Source organism: Orcinus orca, chromosome 11 (genome assembly GCF_937001465.1).
Source record: "Orcinus orca chromosome 11, mOrcOrc1.1, whole genome shotgun sequence".
Taxonomy (NCBI): Eukaryota; Metazoa; Chordata; class Mammalia; order Artiodactyla; family Delphinidae; genus Orcinus; species Orcinus orca.
The window spans coordinates 45,840,997-45,863,585 of NC_064569.1; the positions used below are offsets into that span (position 1 = coordinate 45,840,997).

The 22,589-nt window shown below is 43.2% G+C and overlaps 2 long non-coding RNA genes across 3 annotated transcripts in view; one reads left to right on the plus strand and one right to left on the minus strand.

The window, feature by feature from the left end:
• Nucleotides 1-22,589, plus strand: part of LOC125960401 (uncharacterized) — a 58,182-nt gene that overhangs the window by 25,625 nt on the left and 9,968 nt on the right. Inside the window, exon 4 of one of the 2 annotated variants that reach the window (XR_007470002.1) lies at nt 8,246-8,827. The exons of the other annotated variant lie outside the window; for it this stretch is intronic. This is a non-coding gene — a long non-coding RNA (uncharacterized LOC125960401). Of the gene's footprint in view, nt 1-8,245; nt 8,828-22,589 lie in introns of those variants that run through there. 2 annotated transcript variants of the gene reach the window in all.
• LOC117203938 (uncharacterized) lies at nt 775-2,387 on the minus strand. Its single transcript, XR_004486909.2, has 3 exons — nt 1,865-2,387; nt 1,512-1,723; nt 775-1,263 (listed from the first exon to the last, which is right to left on the minus strand). It is a non-coding gene; the product is annotated as an uncharacterized LOC117203938 (long non-coding RNA).

Here is a 22,589-nt window from a genome sequence, read left to right on the forward strand (position 1 = left end):
ACTAGCATGTTTCAAAGCCTGTTCCAGGCTAAATAGAAGAGTTACAAGGCAGTACATAATTACTGCCTGATGAACAGTACAGATAATGAGTCTTGCAGGCTTTGAGGGGAGGGCTGGCAGGCCTGAACTGAGAGGTGGCGGGAGGGAGGAGGGGACAGCCTCCTGGGGGCACTGGGGCCACAAGTGGGGAGGAGAGGGGAGGGGAGGAGAGGGGAGGAAAGGAGCTTGGTGTTGGAGGGGTGTGTGCAGCAAGCAATCCTTTGCTAAACTGTGGAACAGAGGAGTGGAGGATGGGGCTGGAGGCTGGAAAGACACGGGGCCAGATGCAGGCAGCCTAGGGAGCAGGGCTGAGCGCGGACTCGATTTGATGAAGGCAGCCTGGCATCCAGTGAAGGTGAAGGGCAGGTACGAGGTGTGATGTTTCTGGCGGCAGTGTACAGGTGAACTGAAAACCCTGAGGGAACCAGCTGGAGGCTTCTGCGGGGACCAGGGAGACGGAAGGTTCACAGTGCTAGGCTGTGAAGAGAAAAAGTAGAAACGAAAAGTGAAGGGTAAGAGAGCTTTTGAAGAAAGAATTGAGATCATTGAGGGGTTGTGTATATGCAGGAGAAATGACCAAAAGTGATGGTGATTTTGAGCTTGGGATGCTGGGAGGAGGGGGTATGTGAGTGGTGAGGTGAAGAGCTCCTTTTAGAAATGTTGGGTTTGTAAGGGGAGTGGATCTTAACTGGGAACTGTCCAAGGGGCTGGAAATCAGAACAGAGGATCTGCACGGAGATGACCCAAGGGGTGAAATGACCCAAGATTTTTTTTAAAAATTAATTTATTTTATTTTTGCTGTGTTGGGTCTTCGTTTCTGTGCGAGGGCTTTCTCTAGTTGTGGCAAGCGGGGGCCACTCTTCATCGAGGTGCACGAGCCTCTCACTATCACAGCCTCTCTTGTTGCGGAGCACAAGCTCCAGACACGCAGGCTCAGTAGTTGTGGCTCACAGGCCTAGTGGCTCTGCAGCATGTGGGATCCTCCCAGACCAGGGCTCGAACCCGTGTCCCCTGCATTAGCAGGCAGATTCTCAACCACTGCGCCACCAGGGAAGCCCTGACCCAAGATTTTAAAGGGAGATAACAGAAAGGGAGAAGGAGACCCAGGGCCTGGGAACACCCACGTTTAGGGGGAGGAGCCAGTGGGGAGGCTGTGGAGGAACATGCAGCCTCAGTGAGTAGTGTCTCTGCCTGACCTCGGCTACGTTGTTGATTCTCTCTGATCTGTAAAATGGGAGAAGCACACCTGTTATCATATTCTGTGCAGATTACGGGAAACACATGAAGCCTGTTGCACACTGCACGGTGTTTGGCACATAGCGTGCGCTTAATCCCAGTGTCCTCCCTCTCTGCACTGCCCTTCCCACCTCACTCCCCGCACCCCCATTTCATTTAAGTGACTGGCACTCGAACAGAGCCTCTCCCTTCTTAAATCGTAACTGAACTGTTGTTGCTGTGGTTTTTCTTCTTACCCAAGTCGCCTTCATCTTCTTCTCCTTCTAGAAGAAACAGTCTTTGCGTGACTGATTATTTGAACCGGAGATACCCTCCGTTATAAAGGAAGGAAATAATCCATTTGTTTCCTAAGGATCTCTTAGCTGAAGATGGCTGTTACCTCATTTGATCCTTCCAAGCTGCCCTGCAAGGTTCGGGAGGGCGGTTATTGTCAGGCCTTTTTGTCCCCCTGAAAAATGGAAGAAATCTTGTAAAAGGTTTGATTATTATGTTTGAGAACCAAGCACGTGTCTAGCGGTACCCTCGAGTTCAAAGATTTCCACACTTTGGAAATCTTTTCAGCCCTTTATTTTTTGGAAATAAATTTTACCAGGAGTCAAATCAGATACAGGCAACCGAGTTCTGGTTTCAGTGGAATCAGGAGGCTCGATTGCTCGATTCTCGATCGCTGGGCTCTGCTCCTACTGCTGGTCCCCAGGCCAGGCTGGGAAATGAGGCTGTGCTTCTGGGATGGCCCCGCACCCAGAGCCTCTGTCTCTACACTCAGCTTCTTTCCCCTCCTTTTCAGCCACAAACTTCCTGACTTTGAAGGCCTGGCTGGAGCCCAAGAAGGCTTCACAGACCCCCATCATGCAGGTTAAGTGTTGTCTCTGGTGATGCTGCTGCCTGGAGCATGAACCAGCTGAGCAGGACCAGCAGGCGCTCGGACACGGAAGGCCTGGGGTGCTGTCTCTGGTCAGACACGATCAACAGCCACTCCTGGTGTCCCTGGTCCCAGGAACCACCCCGGCTGGTATGCCGGGGTGCTCTGCATACTCACTGTGCTTTGAGTCCTTATTTCCTTTTTGAATGTGTTTCTTGAAAAACAAACCCTTTGAGGTCAGAAAACAGGTTATGGTTTTCAGAACGGTGATTGGAAGTAGACAAATCGTGTAACCTGTTCTGCAGATAGTTATATAAAGCTGTGAAAGAGCCACAATAATGTACTCTCACTGCCGTACTGTTCAGCATCCTGTTCAAAGCAGCCACCTGTAGGATTCATTTCTTTGAGTGCTATCATTTCCCCAAAGAGATAAGTATAAAAAATGATTCAAAGAATTACATGTGATTTTTGCTTTTAAAATAAAATCTTGGTAGGTTAGCATCCTAATCTTATAGCTGTTATTTATTTTTTTCCACTGATTTATTTATTTGCATTAGAAAGGTAATACACACTAATGGTAAAAACAGACATGCAAATCTTTCTGAAGGGTGTAAAATGAAAAGTAGAAGTCCCCTCTCATTACCCAATCTTACTCCCCTGAGACGATCAAAGTTAATGGTTTCTTATGACCCAGAAAGTTTTTATGTTGTGTGTGTGTATATACATGTAATATTTTAACACAAATGGTCTAGTTCTGTGATGATTTTTCCCACTTAAATATATATCTTGGCATACAGGTCTATCTCAGTCTTTTAAATGATTGTCTAGCTCTGGCATTTCATTGAATATTTTATATAATATTCCCATATTTAGGTTGTTTCCAGTTTTTTCTTTCCCCTTAAAAACTGCTATAATAAGCATCTTTGTATAGATTGTTGCATACTTGTATATATGCTAGTGTGTATGTAAGATAAATTCCTAGCAGTGGAGTTAGGTGAAAGTACGTGTACATAAATTAAAAAAATGTTGTTCTGCACTCCTTAAGACATATGAAAAGACATAAAGCATAAAAACAGCTTAAAAACATTGTTAACACACATAAATTCTCCTTTGTACAAGCCTGATCGCCATCCCTCTTATTCTACCCCGAGGATGCCAGGATCCTAAATTTGGTATTTATTGTTCCCATGCAATGCTTTGAATGTTTTTATTTATTTGTTTTTTAATTAATTAACTTATTCGGCTGCAGCGGGTCTTAGTTGCGGCACATGGGCTCTTCGTTGCCGTGTGCAGGCCTCAGATCACGCGGGTTCAGTAGTTGCGGTGTGTGGGCTCTAGAGCGCGTGGGCTCAGTAGTTGTGGCGTGCAGCTTAGTTGCCCCGCGGCATGTGGGATCTTAGTTCCCCAACCAGGGATCGAACCCGTGTCCCCTGCACTGGAAGGTGGATTCTTAACCACTGGACCACCAGGGATGTCCCTGAATGTTTTTACTTTTACCTAAGTAGTACTTTGCTGTATATATTCTTCTGATACTTGCATCTTTTCCTCAGTATTATATTTCTGGGAGTCTTTCATGCTGATACCATTTCAGTCCTGAAGTTATTCAGTACTGAAAAGAATACCAAGTTATTCTTTTCAGTACCAAATAACTTCAAATTATATGAATACACCACAAATTATATATCCATTTCCTGGTTAATGGACATTAAAGGTGTACCAGTTTCTTTTCTGTTACAAACAGTGCAGCGGTGAACATTCTTGTGTATCTCTCTTGATTGTGTATGTCTGGGGATTTCTCTAGGGTATTTGCCTATGAGGGAACAGCTGTTCACAGAATATGAGAATTTTCAATGATATTAGACATTGTTCTCCAAAGTGGTTCTACACTCTCACTGCAGTCAGTTACTGGACATCCTCACCAATACACTTGGTATTGTCCAATCATTTAATTTTGCCAGTTTGATGTGAAATGCTTCTTGTGGTTTTCGTTCACATTTCTTGGATTACTCATGAGATTGGGTGTCTTTTCATGTATTTTGTGGCCATGCATGTTTCCTCTCGTGTGAATTGCCTTTGCCCATTTTTTTCCTGTTGGAGTGTTTGTCCTTTGTGATCTCCGGTGGCCTCGGCCTTTAGCGGCTTGAAGCAGGATTTCGGTTACTTACCCAGCCAGAGACTGAAGTCAGGCCGAGACAGTGAGAGCGCTGAATCCTAGTAACTAGATCAGTGGCCAGTGACAAGGCCCTGGCCCATCGCTTTTGTAGAGATGAATTTCCTCAAAGAGACGGAAAGTAGTGAAACAAGTAAAGTGTTTATTAGGAGGAAAAAGTGTACGTGTGGATACACAGGGGCGGGCTCAGAGAGAGAGTCACGCCCTCGTGCTAGTTTGAATCACTTGTATAGGGCATTTCTTCCGGGTTTCCTCTGGCCAATCATCTTGCTTTGCCTGGCGCTGAGTCCGTATTTGGTTTATCTTAGGGTCCTCCCCTGTGCGCGCGTGGGCATCTCTTAGCCAAGATGGATTCTAGCGAGGAGGCCTATGGGTAGGTTGACATCGCCTACTATGGGGTGGTGCCCCCTCCCTTTTTGATCCCTGAGGAGCCTTTCTGCGCATGTGTAGTCGGTAAGGTCTCCTTGACCTCAAGAATGAGAAATATGTGGTCTCTTTATCTTTTATCTGGGCAGAACTCAGCTCCTCTTTGCCTCTGCCATTACTGTTATCTTAAAGTGTCCACCGGAGGCGAAGTCCAGTTATTTACCGTATTCCTGTTGTTGTTTTTATCAGGAAGTGTAAACAGGAGGCTGGCTGTAAATGTCTAACCTGGAGCCCATCTATCTCCTGCCTCACTTTCCTTATTGATTTACAGAATTTCATTATATTTCGTGCTTACTGGTCTGTTATGGGTTAAATAATATCTTCTCCCAATCTGTTGATTCTCTTTTCACTTTTTTTAAATTTTTATTTTTTATAATTAATTTTTATTGGAATATAGTTGATTTACAATGTTGTGTTTCTGCTGTACAGCAAAGTGAGTCAGTTATACATATATCCACTTTTTTAGATTCTATTCCCATATAGGTCATTACTTAGCATTAAGTAGAGTACCCTGTGCTATACAATAGGCTCTTATTAGTCATCTATTTTATATATAGTACTGTGTATATGTCAATCCCAATCTCCCAATTTACCCCTCCTGCCCCCCACTTCCCTCTTGGTAACCATAAGTTTATTTTCTACATCTGTGACTCTATTTATGTTTTGTAAATAGGTTCAAACGTACCATTGTTTTAGATTTCACATATAAGCGATTTCATATAATATTTGTCTTTGTCTGACTTACTTCACTCAGTATGACAGTCTCTAGGTCCATCCACGTTGCTGCAAATGGCATTATTTCATTCTTCTGTGGCTGAATAATATTCCAATTTATATGTATACCACATCTTCTTTATCCATCCCGCCGTCGATGGACATTTAGGTTGCTTCCACGTCCTGGCTATTGTAAATAGTGCCGCAGTGAACATTGGGGTACATGTATCTTTTCAAATTATGGTTTTCTCCAGATGTATGCCCAGGAGTGGGATTGCTGGGTCATATGGTAGCTCAATTTTTAGTTTTTAAAGGAACCTCCATACTGTTCTCCACAGTGGCTGTACCAATTTACATTCCCACCAACAGTGTAGGAGGGTTCCTTTTTTTCCACACCCTCTCCAGCATTTACTGTTTGTAGATTTTAAAAAAAATTATTTATTTATTTAGCTGCGCCATGTCTTAGTTGTGGCATGCGGGATCTAGTTCCCTGACCAGGGATCGAACCCGGGCCCCCTGCATTGGGAGCCTGGAGTCTTAACCACTGGACAACCAGGGAAGTCCCATATTGTTTGTAGAGATTTTGATGATGGCCATTCTGACCAGTGGAAGGTGATACCTCATTTGTATTTCTCTGATCATTAGTGATGTTGAGCATCTTTTCATGTGCCTCTTGGCCATGTGTATGTCTTCTTTGGAGAAATGTCTATTTCTTTTCACTTTTCAAATGGGTGACTGAATGAACAAAAGCTGAACTAATGTAGTTGTTTTGTATTTAAATTTTTGATAGTGTTAATTGCCCAGCTTAGACTTCGGTCAAAGGTGTATAAGAATGCCTGTTTCTCCACACTGCTGCCAACACGGGGCATTATCGGTTTTAATTTTTATTAATCTGATACCTGAAAAATGGTGCCTCATGGTTTTGATTCGTCTTAATTATGAGTAAGCCTGAACATATTTTCATAGGGTTCTTTTTCTGTTCTTATGCTTCATTTCTTCTATTGGGTAGTTTGCTTTTTCTTAATTGACTTTCCTAATGGATTTGTAAGCGTTTCTGAAAGTGAAAGAAATTTGCCTGTTCTGCCATGTGTGTGCCTATATGTTGTACCCATAGCCCTTCACTGCGGCCCACTGGATTAGGGAAACCTTAGCCTCTATAACACATTTACCCTCTTTGGCCCTTGAACACTTGGCCACATTGAGCAATAAAGTAAAAAGTTGCAGTCGGAGGCTGTGGGGACGGCAGAGGGAGGAGTGTTGTTCTGTGTAAGTGGGAGCAGCTGAGGTAGGGAGCGCGCGTGTGCGTTGTGGACGGACGGCCATCTGATATTGAGGCGATTATAAAAATGGAGGCTGGGGAGAGAGTTTGAGTTGGGGTGACGGTGATGTGGCCTGCGTTCTTATTTCTTAAGAAGTAGAATGTTACTAATGCCTGGATGAGTAAGTCTGACGTGTCTTGGGTGTAAGGTCGGATCTTAACAAACGGCACCGCGAAACAGAGGAAAGCTTCGAGTGAGCTTTATTAGGGAGCGCTCCCGGGCGAGGTTCACTGGTCCGAGAGAAAGGGGCCCGAGAAGTCGCGCCCGGGCGAGGGTTTGGGCAGAATTTATAGGGGAAGAAGGGAAAGGGGTGTGGTGAATCTGGGAGGGCGCAGGGTATTCCTTATTTGGTGGTCTTTTCGGGTATCCTGGGGGACCGTTGGTCGCGCCCCTTGAAAGGCGGGAAGGCTGGGCCCGGTGCAAAGTCCCCTGGTCAGTTCCTGGAACTGGGTGGTCCGTAATGTCTCCAGGTCAGTGTCTGGAACTGGGTGGTCCGGAGAATTTCGGTCTGATGCAACCTGTGAATCTGATTGTGTTCCCCTGCCTCGGGCCAGTTGGCCTTACATTGGGTAGCTTGGCTACTCTTGGCTGGCAGTGAGAGTAGGGGATTGAATAGTTCTGAGGGTCCAGATGTGCCAGGCACATAGCCTGATGGGAGGCGTTACTGGGTGGGGAGATGGAAGCTTGAGAAAGCTGATTTGCTCCAGGTCACTAGGCTGTAAGTGGCCAAGCTGGGTCTCAGCTCGGGACTAGCTCCCTCCCCAGGCCAGGTCTGTGCAGTAATACTAATGGTTCTACCATGATTAGGCTCAATTAGGGGAGGACTCAGCTTTTATAAAGAGATTTGTCAGGAGAACCTTCTAACAAGAGCGTAAAATTAGGACACATTTTAAATAGATTGCCATCTCAACAGTGAAATTTTACATTTCTATGTTTTAATGTTAGTAATTGGCTTAAGTAGTCCTTCCAGGAGAACACAGGTAAATGAACAGTAATTATAATTGGACTCTATTGAAAAAGATCAGTCATCTTAATAGTACTGTTCACTCCTGAAAGGATGTTCAACACAGGAAACCAGCCATGAATCTATTTTCCCCTTCTTGCATTTGGTAGAATTGGATGACACTAGACTTTCTCTTCACTCATTTTTTCACTCAACAACTCTTCACTAAGTGCTCACTTTGTGCCGTTTTGCTGAGAGCTGAGAGAGTGGTGAACAGAACTGACTCAGGTCCTGCCCTCAGGGAGCCTAGAGTCTAGTGGAGAAGATAATAAACAAGTAAACAAACAAATGAAATACTTAACGGCTGTCATCAGTGCTGTGAAGCACATTTGCAGGTGCCGTGACAGAGAATAATATGGGGACCACCTTTAGCTGGGGGGAGCCCGGGAATGTCACATACATTTTGTGGGTGATTGGGTACTAACATTTAATTTTTGGTTAAAAATCCCTCCTGTAATCAGCCTGCCTCTCAACAGTTTTCTTTTAGCACAGGAGAAACAGCAGCACTCTATGAAGATGAAAAGCAGGACATGGAATGATTTCTTTTGGGGGCTACAAAACTAAGACAATGATGAGGCTCCCTGGACAGCCTTTCCTGCTTAGGTCTTCTGAAGGGAAGTACCATGCACCCCCCTAGCACAGTCTTTTCTTACTATCTGGGTGTGAATCGTGATTTTTAATGGAAATCTCTTCCTTGAGGTAAATAACTACCACCCATCTTTTTTTTTTTTTTTTTTTTTTTTTTTTTTTTTTGCGGTACGCGGGCCTCTCACTGTTGCGGCCTCTCCCGTTGCGGAGCACAGGCTCCGGACGCGCAGGCTCAGCGGCCATGGCTCACGGGCCCAGCCGTTCCGCGGCATGTGGGATCTTCGCGGACCAGGGCACGAACCTGTGTCCTCTGCATCGGCAGGCGGACTCTCAACCACTGCGCCACCAGGGAAGCCCACTACCACCCATCTTTAATGGGAGGACCTGAAAGCATCTAAGGAGAATACAAATTCTAGAGTCTGTCTAGAAATAACATGAAAAATTCCTCTCCTGAGTTTGCTGCCCTTCAATAAAGCCGCTTCCTCCAAGCGCATCTGGAAGGTTTGCTTTCTGCTCCCCACCCCTTGCTCCCCTTCCCACCTGCCAGCCCACCCAGGGCCAAGTAGCAGCACACGGCTTAACCGTCTTCTTGGCCCAGAAGTCTTTGCCAAGCACAAGTTTCCTCAGTTCATAAACACGTTCATTTTGGTTGTTTGAGCCATGATGAGAGCACCAGGTTTTCAAGGATATAATTTGATGATTGTGATTAGGATTCACCACCCATCTCCCAGGACTTTTTTAGAGAATTTTAGTTTTCCCTTTAGTTTTGTGTATGTAGAATTTGGATGACGTTAAACTTCCTCTTCACTCACTCACTCAGCAACTGTTTACTAAACGCACACTTTGTGCCATTTTGGTAAGAGCTGAGAGAGTGGTGACCAGAAAAGACCCAGGTCCTGCCCTCATGGGCAAAACACCATTAATCAAACCACCATCCTTAAGCAAAACACCATTAATTAACACATCTAAACAAATTAACGATAATTCTTTGTATTCACCTAAATCCTCAGTCCACATTCAATTTTCTGGTCTTTTATTTGGCCTGGAAGAGGGCCTCTCTTTCTAGCCAATTTTTAAAAAATTCTTAGTGTTGCTTCGCTTTCCTCCTATTCCCTCTTCCTAAGCAAAGTAACGTATAGCTCTAGACGATTTCCAGGTATTTGGTCACCTGTGGGAGAGATTTCACTTTTCAGGGAGAGGGAATAAAAGTAACCTGAGTCGGACGTGCACGCGATGGAAATCAAATCCTTGCCGCCATTAAACTGGTGTTTGGGGTCCATCTTGTGGCCAGAAGGTTTTTAACACAAACGTGGACTCCCGGTTGCCCTCTCGTGGCAATAGGCAGCATGACACCCTAGGAACCTTTCCCTGCCTTCTGTAGGATTACAGAAGTAAAGATACAGATGAGGAAGGCAGTTAAGAGTTAACTTTTAACTTAACACCCATAAAGCAGATAGGACTCAGAGATGAGCCAGGAGAGTGCCAACACTGGCATGGCATTTGCAGTTGCTGCCTGCTGCCCTGCAGGATATTTAAGAAAACCCCAAATATGAAAATCCAAATTTATAATTTTGTGTGGCTGTGGTATGAATATATGACATATTCTCAATTATTATTTTTTGATCATTATCCTGTGTCTGAATCACAGAATTTTAGAGCTGGAAAAGATCTTAGAAATTAGTCAACAAAACTGTGTTGAATTTTTACTATTAGCCTCTGTACTAAGCGCTGTTAGAGACCTAAGATGATTTAGATACGTATAAACCCTCTCCTCAAGGAGTTAAATGTGTAGAGGTAAAGACAGATGAATGAACAGGTAAATGCCACGTAGTATGCAGTGACAGTGGAAGACCATGCTTGCTGTAGGACAGAGATGTGGAATGGCCACTTCTACCTGGAGGTCAGGGAAGGCTTGAAAGAGAGGAGGTAGCACCGGACTTGTGTCTTGCAGAAGAGGGAGTTTTCCAGGTGGGCTGGGTGAGGGTGGAGATAGAAGAGGGAGGCTGGGCAGTTGGAAAGCACACGCAGGGAGGCGGGACGTTGCATTGGGTGTCCAGGTACTGCAAATACGGCTGTAGCATGGGGTGGGAGGTACATAGTAGATACTCCATAAATCCTTGCTGAATGAATGAATGAGAGAATGAATGATGATGACGGGAGTGATGGGAGAGGAGGGTGAAGAGGTTATGTGGGGGGCAGACCATATGAACATTGTGGAATATGTTCCATAATTATGTTCCATAATTCATAAGGAATATGAACATTATGCTGGAAGAGGTGAGGGAGGGTGGGGCAGGGACCATTGAAGTGCTTAAGCAGTAGAGCTGCAGGATCAGATGGATGTTTTAAAACTAATTTGGCGAGGACTTCCCTGGTGACGCAGTGGTTAAGAATCTACCTGCCAATACAGGGGACATAGGTTCGAGCCCTGGTCCAGGAAGATCCCACATGCCGCAGAGCGACTTAGCCCGTGCACCACAACTACTGAAGCCTGCGCTCTAGAGCCCGGGAGCCACAACTGCTGAGCCCACGCGCCACAACTACTGAAGGCTGTGTGCCTAGAGCCCGTGCTCTGCAAGAGAGAAGCCACCGCAAGGAAGAGTAGCCCCGGCTCGTGGCAGCTAGAGGAAACCCGAGTGCAGCAACGAAGGCCCAATGCAGCCATAAATAAATAAATAAATAAATAAATAATTTGGCTAGAGAATTCCCTGGTGGTCCAGTGGTTAGGGCTCCGTGCTTCCCCTGCAGGGGGCACCAGTTTGATCCCTGGTCAGGGAACTAGAGCCCACATGCCACAACTAAAGATCCTGCATGCTGCAATGAAGATCCCGCACGCAGCAACGAAGACCTGGTGCGGCCAAAAAAATAAATATTAAAAAATAATAATTTGGTTAGCAGTGAGAAGGAAGCAGAGAACTAATTAGCAGGCTACTTTAATAATTTGGTGAATGATAAGGGCCTGAGATGGTGGAAACGGAACATTGAGGAAGGAATGGATTTAAGTACTATTTATTATTTTTATTTTAAATTTTTTCCAGTTTTATTGGAATATAATTGACATATAACTGTGTGTTAGTTTAAAGCATACAACATAATGATTCGATAATATATGTATATTCAAAATGGTTACCGTGGTGTGTTTAGTTAACATTCACCACCACCCATAGTTACAAATTTTTTCCTTGTGATGAGAACTTTTAAGATTTCCTCTCTTAACAACTTTAAAGTATATAATATTGTTAACTACTACAGTCACCATGCTGTATGTTACATCCCCAGAACTTATCTTATAGCTGGAAGTTTGTACCTTTTGATCACCTTCACCTAATTCCCCCACCTCCCACCCACCCCCACCTCTGCTGACTACCAATCTGCCCACTGTTTCTATGAGTTTGGTTTTTTAGATCCCACAAATGAGATCATACAGCATTTGTCTGTCTCTGTCTGACTTATTTCACTTAGCATAATGCCCTCCAAGTCCATCCATGTTGTCACAAATAAAAGGATTTCCTTCTTTGTTATGGCTGCATAATAGTCCACTGTGTGTGTGTGTGTGTGTGTGTATATATGTGTATATATATATATAGGTATATATATATATATATATACACCATATTTTCTTTATCCACTCAACAGCACATAGGTTGTTTCCATGTCTTGGTTATTGTGAATAATGCTGCAATGAACATGGGAGTGCAGATATCTCTTTGAGATGATTTTGTTTCCTTCGGTATGTATACCCAGAAGTGGAATTACTGGATCACATGGTAGTTCTATTTATAAATTTTTTAAGGAACCTCCATATTGCTTTCCGTAGTGGCTCCACTTTACATTCCCACCAACAGTGCACGAGGGTTCCCTTTTCTCCACATCCTCACCAACACTTGTTATCTCTTGTCTTTTTTTTTTAATAAATTTATTTTATTTATTTACTTTTGGCTGCATTGGGTCTTTGTTGCTGTGCGCGGACTTTCTCTAGTTGCGGCGAGCAGGGGCTACTCTTCGCTGCAGTGTGCAGGCTTCTCATTGTGGTGGCTTCTCTTGTTGCGGAGCATGGGCTCTAGGTGCACGGGCTTCAGTAGTCGTGGCACGTGGGCTCAGTAGTTGTGGCTCATGGGCTGAGTTGCTCCGCAGCATGTGGGATCTTCCCAGACCAGGGATTGAACCCGTGTCCCCTGCACAGATAGGCAGATTCTTAACCACTGTGCCACCAGGGAAGTCCCTGCCCATCTTTTAATTGATTTTTTTTTTTTTTTTTTTTTTTTTTTGCGGTACGCGGGCCTCTCACTGCTGTGGCCTCTCCCGTTGCGTGGAGCACAGGCTCCGGACGCGCAGGCTCAGTGGCCACGGCTCACGGGCCCAGCCGCTCCGCGGCATGTGGGATCCTCCCGGAACAGGGTACGAACCCACGTCCCCTGCATCGGCAGGTGGACTCTCAACCACTGCACCACCAGGGAAGCCCCAACACCATTTATTGAAGAGACTATCATATCCCATTGTATATTCTTGGCTCCTTTGTTGTAATTAATTGGATATATGTGCATGGGGTTATTTGTGAGCTCTTTATTCTATTCCATTGATCTATGTGTCTGTTTTTATGCCATTACCATACTGTTCTAATTACTATAGCTTTGTAATGTAGTTTGAAATCAGGAAGTGTGATGCCTCTGGCTTTGTTCTTCTTTCTCAGTTTCTTTGGTTATTCAGGGTCTTTTGTGGTTCCCTACAAATTTTAGGATTGTTTTTTCTGTTTCTGTGAAAAATACCATTGGAATTTTGATAGGGATTACACTGAACCTGTAGATTGCTTTGGGTAATATGGGCTTTTTAACAATATTAATTCTTCTAATCTATGATCATGGAATATCTTTCCATTTATTTGAGTCTTATATGTCTTATAGTTTTCAGCTTTATCTCTCAGTACTCCTCTGCTCACTTCCTCCAAGCCAGACCCTTAAACACATTGGAACACATTTCCCCTTCCTCTGCATTGCCACCAAAATTCTTTCCATCCTTTAAGGTCAAGATTAACCTGTCCTTCATTCAACATTCCCTGATTCTTCCAGCCCAGACTTTTTTTGTTTTTTACTTTTCTGAACTTCTATAGCACTTAACACATACTTTCCTCTTCTGTAGTAATTTTGAATCCATTTTATTCCCTCTAAGCCTGTTAAGGTAGAAAAGTTTTGTCTTATTTCCCTTGTTTTCTCCTAAGAGCCTAACAAAATGTCCTATATGCTGTATGCTTAGTGAATATTAGAGGAATAATTGATTATACAGAAATCCTTAGGAAGTAGCTTAAGGGGGTGTGTGCTATGGTCTGAATGTTTGTATGTCAAAATTTGTATGTCAAAATCCTAATGCCTGGTGTGATGGTATCAGTATACTGTAGTAGGTAGAGACTTTGGGAGGTGCTTAAGCCATGAGAATGGAGCCCTCTTGAATGGGATTAGTGCCTTATTTTTTTTTAAATTATTTAATTATTTTTGGCTGCATTGGGTCTTCGTTGCTGCGCACAGGCTTCCTCTAGGTGCGGCGAGCGGGGGCTACTCTTCGTTGGTGCACAGGCTTCTCATTGCGGTGGCTTCTTTTGTTGTGTAGCACAGGCTCTAGGCATGTGGGCTTCAATAGTTGTGGCACACGGGCTCAGTAGTTGTGGCTCACGGGCTTTAGAGCGCAGGTTCAGTAGTTGTGGTGCATGGGCTTAGTTGCTCTGTGCCATGTGGGATCTTCGCGGACCAGGGCTCGAACCCATGTCCCCTGCATTGGCAGGCAGATTCTTAACCACTGCGTCACCAGGGTAGCCCACAATAGGCACTTTTCATCCATTGTTTCTGATCCTCAAAAATAATACTTCAAAGTAGGTATTATTATTATCCACCTTTCACAGGTGAGGAATATGAAGCTCGATGAATTTAAACATCTCACTCAGGGCCACATAGCTAATAAGTGCTAGAAATAGTCTTTAAATTATTTTCTCACCCTTGCAGAGGGAGGGCGAGGTGGGGGTGAGGAATGAAGTATGACTGGTGGAGGCCTGAGGAGGCAGTGAGGGCCTGTGATGAGGTGAGCAGAAACAGAACCAGGTTTTGTGGGGCTGAAGTTTTTACAACTTGGGGGGCCCTTTAAGGAAAAGCATGCAAAAGTATGCACAAAGTTGCCTATTTAGATACTTACTTAGGATGAAAAAATAAACCACAATGAATGACTGATGCTTTGGAGACTCAGCATACTTTCTTCTGATTCTTTTTTAAATTTATTAATTAATTTATTTTTGGCTGCATTGGGTCTTTCTTGCTGCGCGTGGGCTTTCTCTAGTTGCGGCGAGCGGGGGCTACTCTTTGTTGTAGTGTGCCGGCTTCTCATTGCGGTGGCTTCTCTTGTTGCGGAGCGTGGGCTCTAGGCGCGTGGGCTTCAGTAGTTGTGGCACGCGGGCTCAGTAGTTGTGGCTCCCGGGCTCTAGAGCGCAGGCTCAGTAGTTGTGGCACACGGGCTTAGTTGCTCTGAGGCATGTGGGATCTTCCCGGACCAGGACTTGAACCCGTGTCCCCTGCATTGGCAGGTGGATTCTTAACCACTACGCCACCAGGGAAGTCCTTTTCTTCTGATTCTTTTTAGGCAATTCAGTAGAATTGCTCACAGAGAAATACCTTCTGATTGCTTGGCCTCCCCATCTAGACCCTTGACAACTCCAACATGCCCAGAGGCCTCACAGGTGAGTGCCCTGAGGCTGAAACTTCCTTAGCCTCACTGTGAATCACCTTTGGAGGTGACTAGGGTGTGGAGTGAGGGATGAGGGAGAGATCAGAGATGGGCTATAAGTATCAAGAGAAGGATGTGTATACTACATGTTACCTGATGATTCTACAAAGTGAAGGGTTGGGGAGAGAGTGCGAGGAGAAATGATGCTTTGTCTTTCAGACTTAAAAAAAAAAATAACTCCACATCAGAACAGCCATGTTAAAATGTGAAGTCCCCCTTTCCACCCTGGTGAGCCCTCGCCATCTTGTCTGTTGCGTCAAGGAGATGGTTTAGTGAAAGGGACCTGGAAACAGTTATGAAAATGAAATCGTCCATCAGCAACAAATCATTTTTAATATTTTAGGGGTGTGTGTGTGTGTGAGTGCAGACACTTGTGAGAGAGGGAGAGAGGGAGAGGAGAGAGTTTTTAAGCAAACCAGACTTCAATCTCTGATTTTTTTTCTTCATAACTTTTTAGATTGGCTGCTAAATCTTGTTTTAAACTAAATATAAAACACACCTTCACATCTATACTGTGAAGACAATTATTCCCAATACCTGTTTACATTGATTATTTCTAAAAAACAAGGATGCTATGAGGAAATATCTAGGGCAGATATAAAGGAGACAGTTGAAGGTGGTCTAGGCCAAGAAACCTGTTTTCCTCTGTAATGCAGACTCCTTGCCTCGTTGTCTGTAAGCTTAACGATAGGCAGACCCGTAATGTTCTCTTGGAGACCTGTGAGCTGAGCTGGGCCTGAAGGTCTGGCCCAAAAGATGAGACCTAGAAGGGAGAGGGATGAACAGTAGTCCCCAGGGTACAACCAAGTGAGTGGGGTTGATTGCTGATGATAAGAAGAAAACAAAGAGGATGTGGGTGAGCAGAAGTATTTAGTAAGCCCTGGACACAGCTTAACTGAAATTCACAGACATTCAGTAATAAATTGTCTACATGATTTAAACATTTTTGAAAATCTGTTTTTTTGCTCTATATTATTAGGGAAGAATTACTGCTTATTCGTCTTCAACAATTTAGAGGGACTTATTTTATTAGATCCTTTCCAGACAGTAAATGTCTCACTTTATTTTTTTTAAAGAGGAGAAAAGGTGGAGAGTTGGGGGTCTAGCCTGGTCTGAGGAGCAAGAGGAGTGGGGTGCTGTTGGGGCCTACGTGCATTGAATCTTTTGTAGGGGGGGACTTAGGTGGTACTTCGCTAATTAGGAACTAAAAGAAGACTGTGGAAGCTGTTGAGGACAAACATTGCCTCATAAACTTTCTGCTGAAGGACACCTTGCATAGGAACTGGTCACCAACCCCACTTTCTCTGTGATTAGAATGGAACAAGTAGCACAAATGTGGGTGGAAAGGTGTGGTAGATAGAATAATGGCCCCCTAATTCCTGGTGTCTTTGAATATGCTAAATTATACGGTAAAAGAGACTTTGCAGAGGGAATTAAGGTTATGAACCTTAACATAGGAAGATTATCCTGGATTATCCAGATGGGCCTAATGTAATCACATCGTAATCACATGAGCCTTTAGAAGGGGGAGAGAAAGGCAGGAAAAGGAGTCAGAGGTATGAGACTGAAGAAGAGGCAGGAGAGACTTGAAGCTTAGAAAGGACTCAAACCCTGGCTTTGAAGATGGAGGAAGGGGGCCACATCCAAGAGGGCAGCCTCTAGAGCAGCAAGGTGACAGCCAGCAAGGAAGTGAGGACCTCAGTCCTACAACCACAAGGAACTGAATTCTGCCAACAACCTGAATGATCAAGCAAACAGATTCTCTCCTAGAGCTTCCAGAAAAGAATGCAGCCCTGCCAACACCTTGATTTTAACCTGGAGAGACCATGTCAGACTCCTGATCTACGGAACTGTAGGATAATAAATTAGTTTTATGTTTCTAAATTTATGGTGATTTGTTACTGAAGCAATAGAAAATTAATACAGCAGGTCAGGCACTTAGTTTCTTTCATATATGTGTATATATATGTGTATATATATATATTTTTTATTTTTTTAATTTTTTTTGTTTTTTGGCCACACCACGTGGCACATGGAATCTTAGTTCCCTGACCAGAGATTGAACCCACACCCCCTGCAGTGGAGGCATGGAGTCTTAACCACTGGACCACCAGGGAAATCCCACTACTTAATTTCTTATGTCAGTAGTCCTTCACTTTTTGAGAGTCATAGACACCTTTGAGAATGTGATGAAAGCTACGGGTCTTCTATCTAGAAGAATTCATATACACACAGAACTGAATATAATTTCAAGAGGTTCATGAACCCACCAAGCACCTCTCATGGCTCAGGTTAAAAACCTTTGCAGATGGTAGTGTTTAGTGGAGACAAGCAGGGTACAAGTGGCTGCCTTGTAATCTCCCACCGAAGGCTGTCGCAGTACCCAGGAGAGCACTTAGCTGGGTTGCATTGAACTAATTCAGTTTCAATGAAATGAATTTCATAGCTAGTGAAGCTAAAAGGCCACCATCTCAGCCTGCTCTTTTACTGATGAGCTCCTTGGGGGGCACACTGTTGAGTGTGACAGTCAGTCTTCATCAGATAGCCACTGATATCTAGTGATTTGAGGATCATCCAAAGGTTTAGAGAATAATGAAGCATTGAAATCAAATTTTTGAGGTATAAACATTATTTAAGGACTCATATATACACATATATGAGAAGAGCCTCAACAGCCAAAGTACTTATATGTAGAGGAATGATTGTCCCTTGCTGCTCCTTTGGGTCATATACACAGTGATACCACTGGCAAGAATGTATGAAGGAAAGAAAAAAATGAAAATCTAAAGATTGTTTTTTTCAGCAGATTTTAATTTAATCTGGTTCACCTGAAGAAATTTTATGTGACCTTCTTTGCACATAATAGGCCTTTAGTATACATCTGTTTAATTTTTGCCATTAAAACTAGAATTTTAATATTGGGACAGACCTTTAAAATAATTCCTTTTTAAAGTGAGGAAGCACAGAATAGAAGGTGGAAAGAAGAGAAAGTATGAAGATACCTTTCTGGCTTTCCTTCCGTGGGCTTTTTATGTAGGAAGCTGAAGTTCCTTCTCTCCTCCTTCCATGACCACAACCACTACCGGTTATTATTTATTGAGCTACTAATGTGTCAGATATCAAAACCATCATTATTAATCCTACAGCAATTCTACAAAGTAGATCTTATTATCCCCACGTGTAGATGACAAAAGTGAGACCTGGTGGGACTGTTATGATGTTTCCAAGTTCATAAAGCTCATTAATGCAGAGGCAAGAGTCAAACCTACCATTTTTTAGTCCAGAGCCTGTGCTGTTACCCATATGCCATGCAGCCTCTGTCAGGCTGGGAAGGAGATGACCACAGTGGGCTTGGTGAAGTACCAGCGGATGATTGGTGAAGCGGCCAAGGGAAGCCGAGGTGAAGCATGAGAGAGAAAGAGCAAAGGAAAGACAGAAGAGATGTGGCATATGCAGAGAAAGGTGGCTGGATGAAGGTTGGGAGTTAGCAGAGTGGTTTCTTCCACCAGCCGTGGTCGATGGCTTGGAGGCCTTTCCTTGACAGCCGGCCAGGCAAGTGGGCTTTGAGGAGGTGTAAGGGGAAGACATTGATGAGTTGCTTGACTCCTTCAAAAAGGAGCTGTGCCTTGTGACTGGTTCCAAAATCTTTGTCTATTGACAGATACGCTTTTTCCTGCCTGGGATTCTATGGTATGAACGGTACCATAGAATGGGAAGAACACAATGAAGGTTAAAGGCATGTACTTTCTATTCATTCTATTCACTCAGCTTCCTTGAGCTTCTTGGGGTTTGCAGTGTGCTTTTAGTCAAACCCAGGAAACATCTGCAGTATGCTGGCTTCTCCTTGCATGTATCTCTTGGTGACATTTAGTTTCAAACCCATAGGTTTAGCATTTCCTTGTTTCTTTGTGCCAAAGTTTCCAAAAGTGGAAACTTATTTTCTTACAGGACGAAAATATGTAAAGGAAACTAAGATACACGTTGCAGGGAAGATAAACAATAGCACCTAGTCTTTAAGACAATGATAATGACAGGGATGGGTGGGTGTAAATTTGAGTGGTTGTCCTCAGGTTACATTTCTACTGTAGCCTGCTGCAGGCTGATAGCCAGACTGACTACAAGTTTTGGACATGCACCATGCCTTTGTCCAGGTTTTCAACCACATTGTTCCAAAGCATAGCTGCCAAAAAAAAAGGAAATCCAATAGAAAATTCACGTGGTTCCAAATCCACATAATGAAAACCATGAATGCGAGGGGTGCTTATAGGTCTATGGACTTCCACCTAAAATTCTTTTGGGAAAAGTATCAATTTTAGAATATAAAAATAGACATGAATGATGGTTATGGTTGTTGTATTTTTAAATTTTTAATTCCTTAATTAATTTAAAATCATCACTAATTATTTTTAATTTTTCTTCCAGTTTTATTGAGATATTATTGACATACAGCACTGTATATGTTTAAGGTAGAATGATTTGGCTTACGTATATCATGAAATGATGATCACAATATGTTTAGTGAACATCCATCATCTTATATAGGTACAAAATTAAAGACATTGGGGCTTCCCTGGTGGCGCAGTAGTGGAGAGTCCGCCTGCCGATGCAGGGGACGTGGGTTCGTGCCCCAGTCTGGGAAGATCCCACATGCCGCGGAGCAGCTGGGCCTGTGAGCCATGGCCGCTGAGCCTGGGCGTCCGGAGCCTGTGCTCTGCAATGGGAGAGGCCGCAACAGTGAGAGGCCCGCATACCACACACACAAAAAATCAAAGACATAGAAAAAAGGAAAAAAAATTTTTTTTTGTTAGGATAACTCAGGATTTACTCTCTTAACAATTTTCATATATAACATAGAGCAGTGCTAATTGTATTTATCATGGTGTACATTACATCCCTAGTTCTTGTTTATCTTATAACTGGGAGTTTGTACCTTTTGACTGCTTTCATCCAATTCCCCCTCCCTTCTCACCCACCTCTGGTAACTACAAATCTGATCTCTTTTTCTATAAGTTTGTATGTTTGTTTGCTTTTGAAGTATAATTGACCTACGACACTATGTTATTCCCTGTCACACAACATAGTGATTTTTTTCTCTGCATTTCAAAATGATCACCACAATAAGTCTAGTTATGATTTGTCACCATACAAAGATAATCCTTAGTTATTGACTATATTCCCCACACTGTACGTTTCATACTCATGACTCATTTATTTTGCACTTGTAAGTTTGTACCTCTTAATCTCCCTCATCTATTTCTTTCTTCCCTCCACCGCCTTCTCCTCTGGTAACCACCTGTTTGTTCTCTGCATCTATGACTCTGTTTCTGTTTTGTTATGTGTGTTCATTTGTTTTGTTTTTTAGATTCCGCATATAAGTGAACTCATACAGTATTTGTCTTGAAGAGGGAATTTGGCAATATCTAAGAAAACTACATATGAATTTACTCTTTGACCCAATTCTGTAGGAATTTATCCTGAAGAACCATCTCCAACAATACAAAACTACATATGCATAAGATTATATGTCGCAGTGTACTTGTAATTGCAAAATGTTGGAGCTAAGCTCAATATGTATACATAGGAGACAGACTGAATATACATACTAGAGTGCTATACCCATCATAGGCTACCAGGCAGCTTTTATGGAGTGATTTTCAGGATTTACTGTTCAGTGAAAAAAGCAAAGAACAAAAAAGAATAAATAGTATGCTACATTTGGGGTAAGAAATAAGGAGAAATAGGGCTTCCCTGGTGGTGCAGTGGTTAAGAATCCACCTGCCAGTGCAGGGGACACAGGTTTGAGCCCTGGTCTGGGAAGATCCCACATGCTGCAGAGCAGCTAAGCCCGTGCACCACAACTACTGAGCCTGTGTGCCATAGCTCCTCAAGCCCGGGCGCCTAGAGCCCGTGCTCCGCAACAAGAGAAGCCACCGCAATGAGAAGTCCATGCACCACAACGAAGAATAGCCCCCGCTCCCCACCACTAGAGAAAGCCTGCACACAGCAACAAAGACCCAACGCAGCCAAAAATAAATAAATTAAATAAATAAATTAAAAAAAAAACCTTTACAAATAAGGGGAAATAATATATCTGTATCTGCTCATTTTTTACAAAATGATATATTGAAAGAATAAACCAGAAACGAATGAAATTTACCTATAGAGGGAGAGTGGGAACAGAGTGGAAGGAATATAAGAGATAATGACACTTCTCTGGATAAGCATTTGTGTACAGTTTTGACTTTAGAACCATGATTTTTTGGGTCTCCTTCTTTAGTTTGTTATAAGGGTAGCCAGACAGGTAAAATGTGGTATAATGTATCTATTATGCTGTTTAGGCTAAAGGTCAAGGTCTACATCTTTCTTTAAGGAAGTGGGATATTTTCCAAGGTACTCACTTTTCCAAATTTAAGTAGAAATGTGTGGACCTTAGCTCCATTCTTGGCATTAATGTAATTGAGTGACACCTTGTACTTTTCTGTGTCCAACTTGTCAGCCTAGGGATTGACTACTCTTGAGTCAGAAATGTGCTTTATCAGTTGTGATGCTCTTGGCCAAAAGTAATAGAAAATCCAATTCAAATTTGTTTAAACATTTACTATCTTATATAACAATCTGGAGAAAGGGCATGTCCTCAGTGACCTCATCAAGGACCTACGTTCCTTCCATCTTTCTGTTTTTTTTTTGTCATCCTCAGCATGTTACCTTTTCCTCTGAAGCTGCCTTCTTTCATGATTCCAGGTTGTCTGCCACAGCTTCAGGGGTTGACAACACCAGGAAACAGGAAATAAACTGTGCCTATCATGTGTTCCTTTTAAAGAGCAACTTTCTTAGAAGGCCTCCAGCAGATTTCCCCTTGGCATCTCATTGGCAGAGTTGGCAAGGGAAATGGCAATTATCATGAATGACTTAGAATAATCAAGATTAATCCTCTTAGGCTGAGGAGGAAGTATAGTAATAAATAAAACAAATAAAACAAATACCTAAAACAAATAAAATTTTCCACAAGAATGGAAGAAGGGAGAAGGGGGACTGATATTGGATATAGTGCCACATCCCCTCGCCCAATGAGTGATGGTGATGGTAGGTAGCTATATGGTGCGGTAAATGGTCCTTCAGGGAAAAAATCTGTGCACAAAGCAAGTTCGCTTAGAAGACGATGTGGCCTGGCAGACAATTATCAGCACCTCTCATATATTATTATTATTATCATCATTATTATTATTATTTTGGCCGTACCTCGTGGCATGTGGGATCTTAGCTCCCCGACCAGGGATTCAACCCGCGCCCCCTGCAGTGGAAGTGCGGAGTCTTAACTGCTGGACCACCAGGGAAGTCCATCTCATATATTAACATTTGTTGCATCAATTAACTAGTGATGAATGTGATTATCTGATGGGAACATTATTTTTAAAATTTATTCCAAAATAACAACTTTTTGTTAAATCATATAAATATATAATCCTTGTA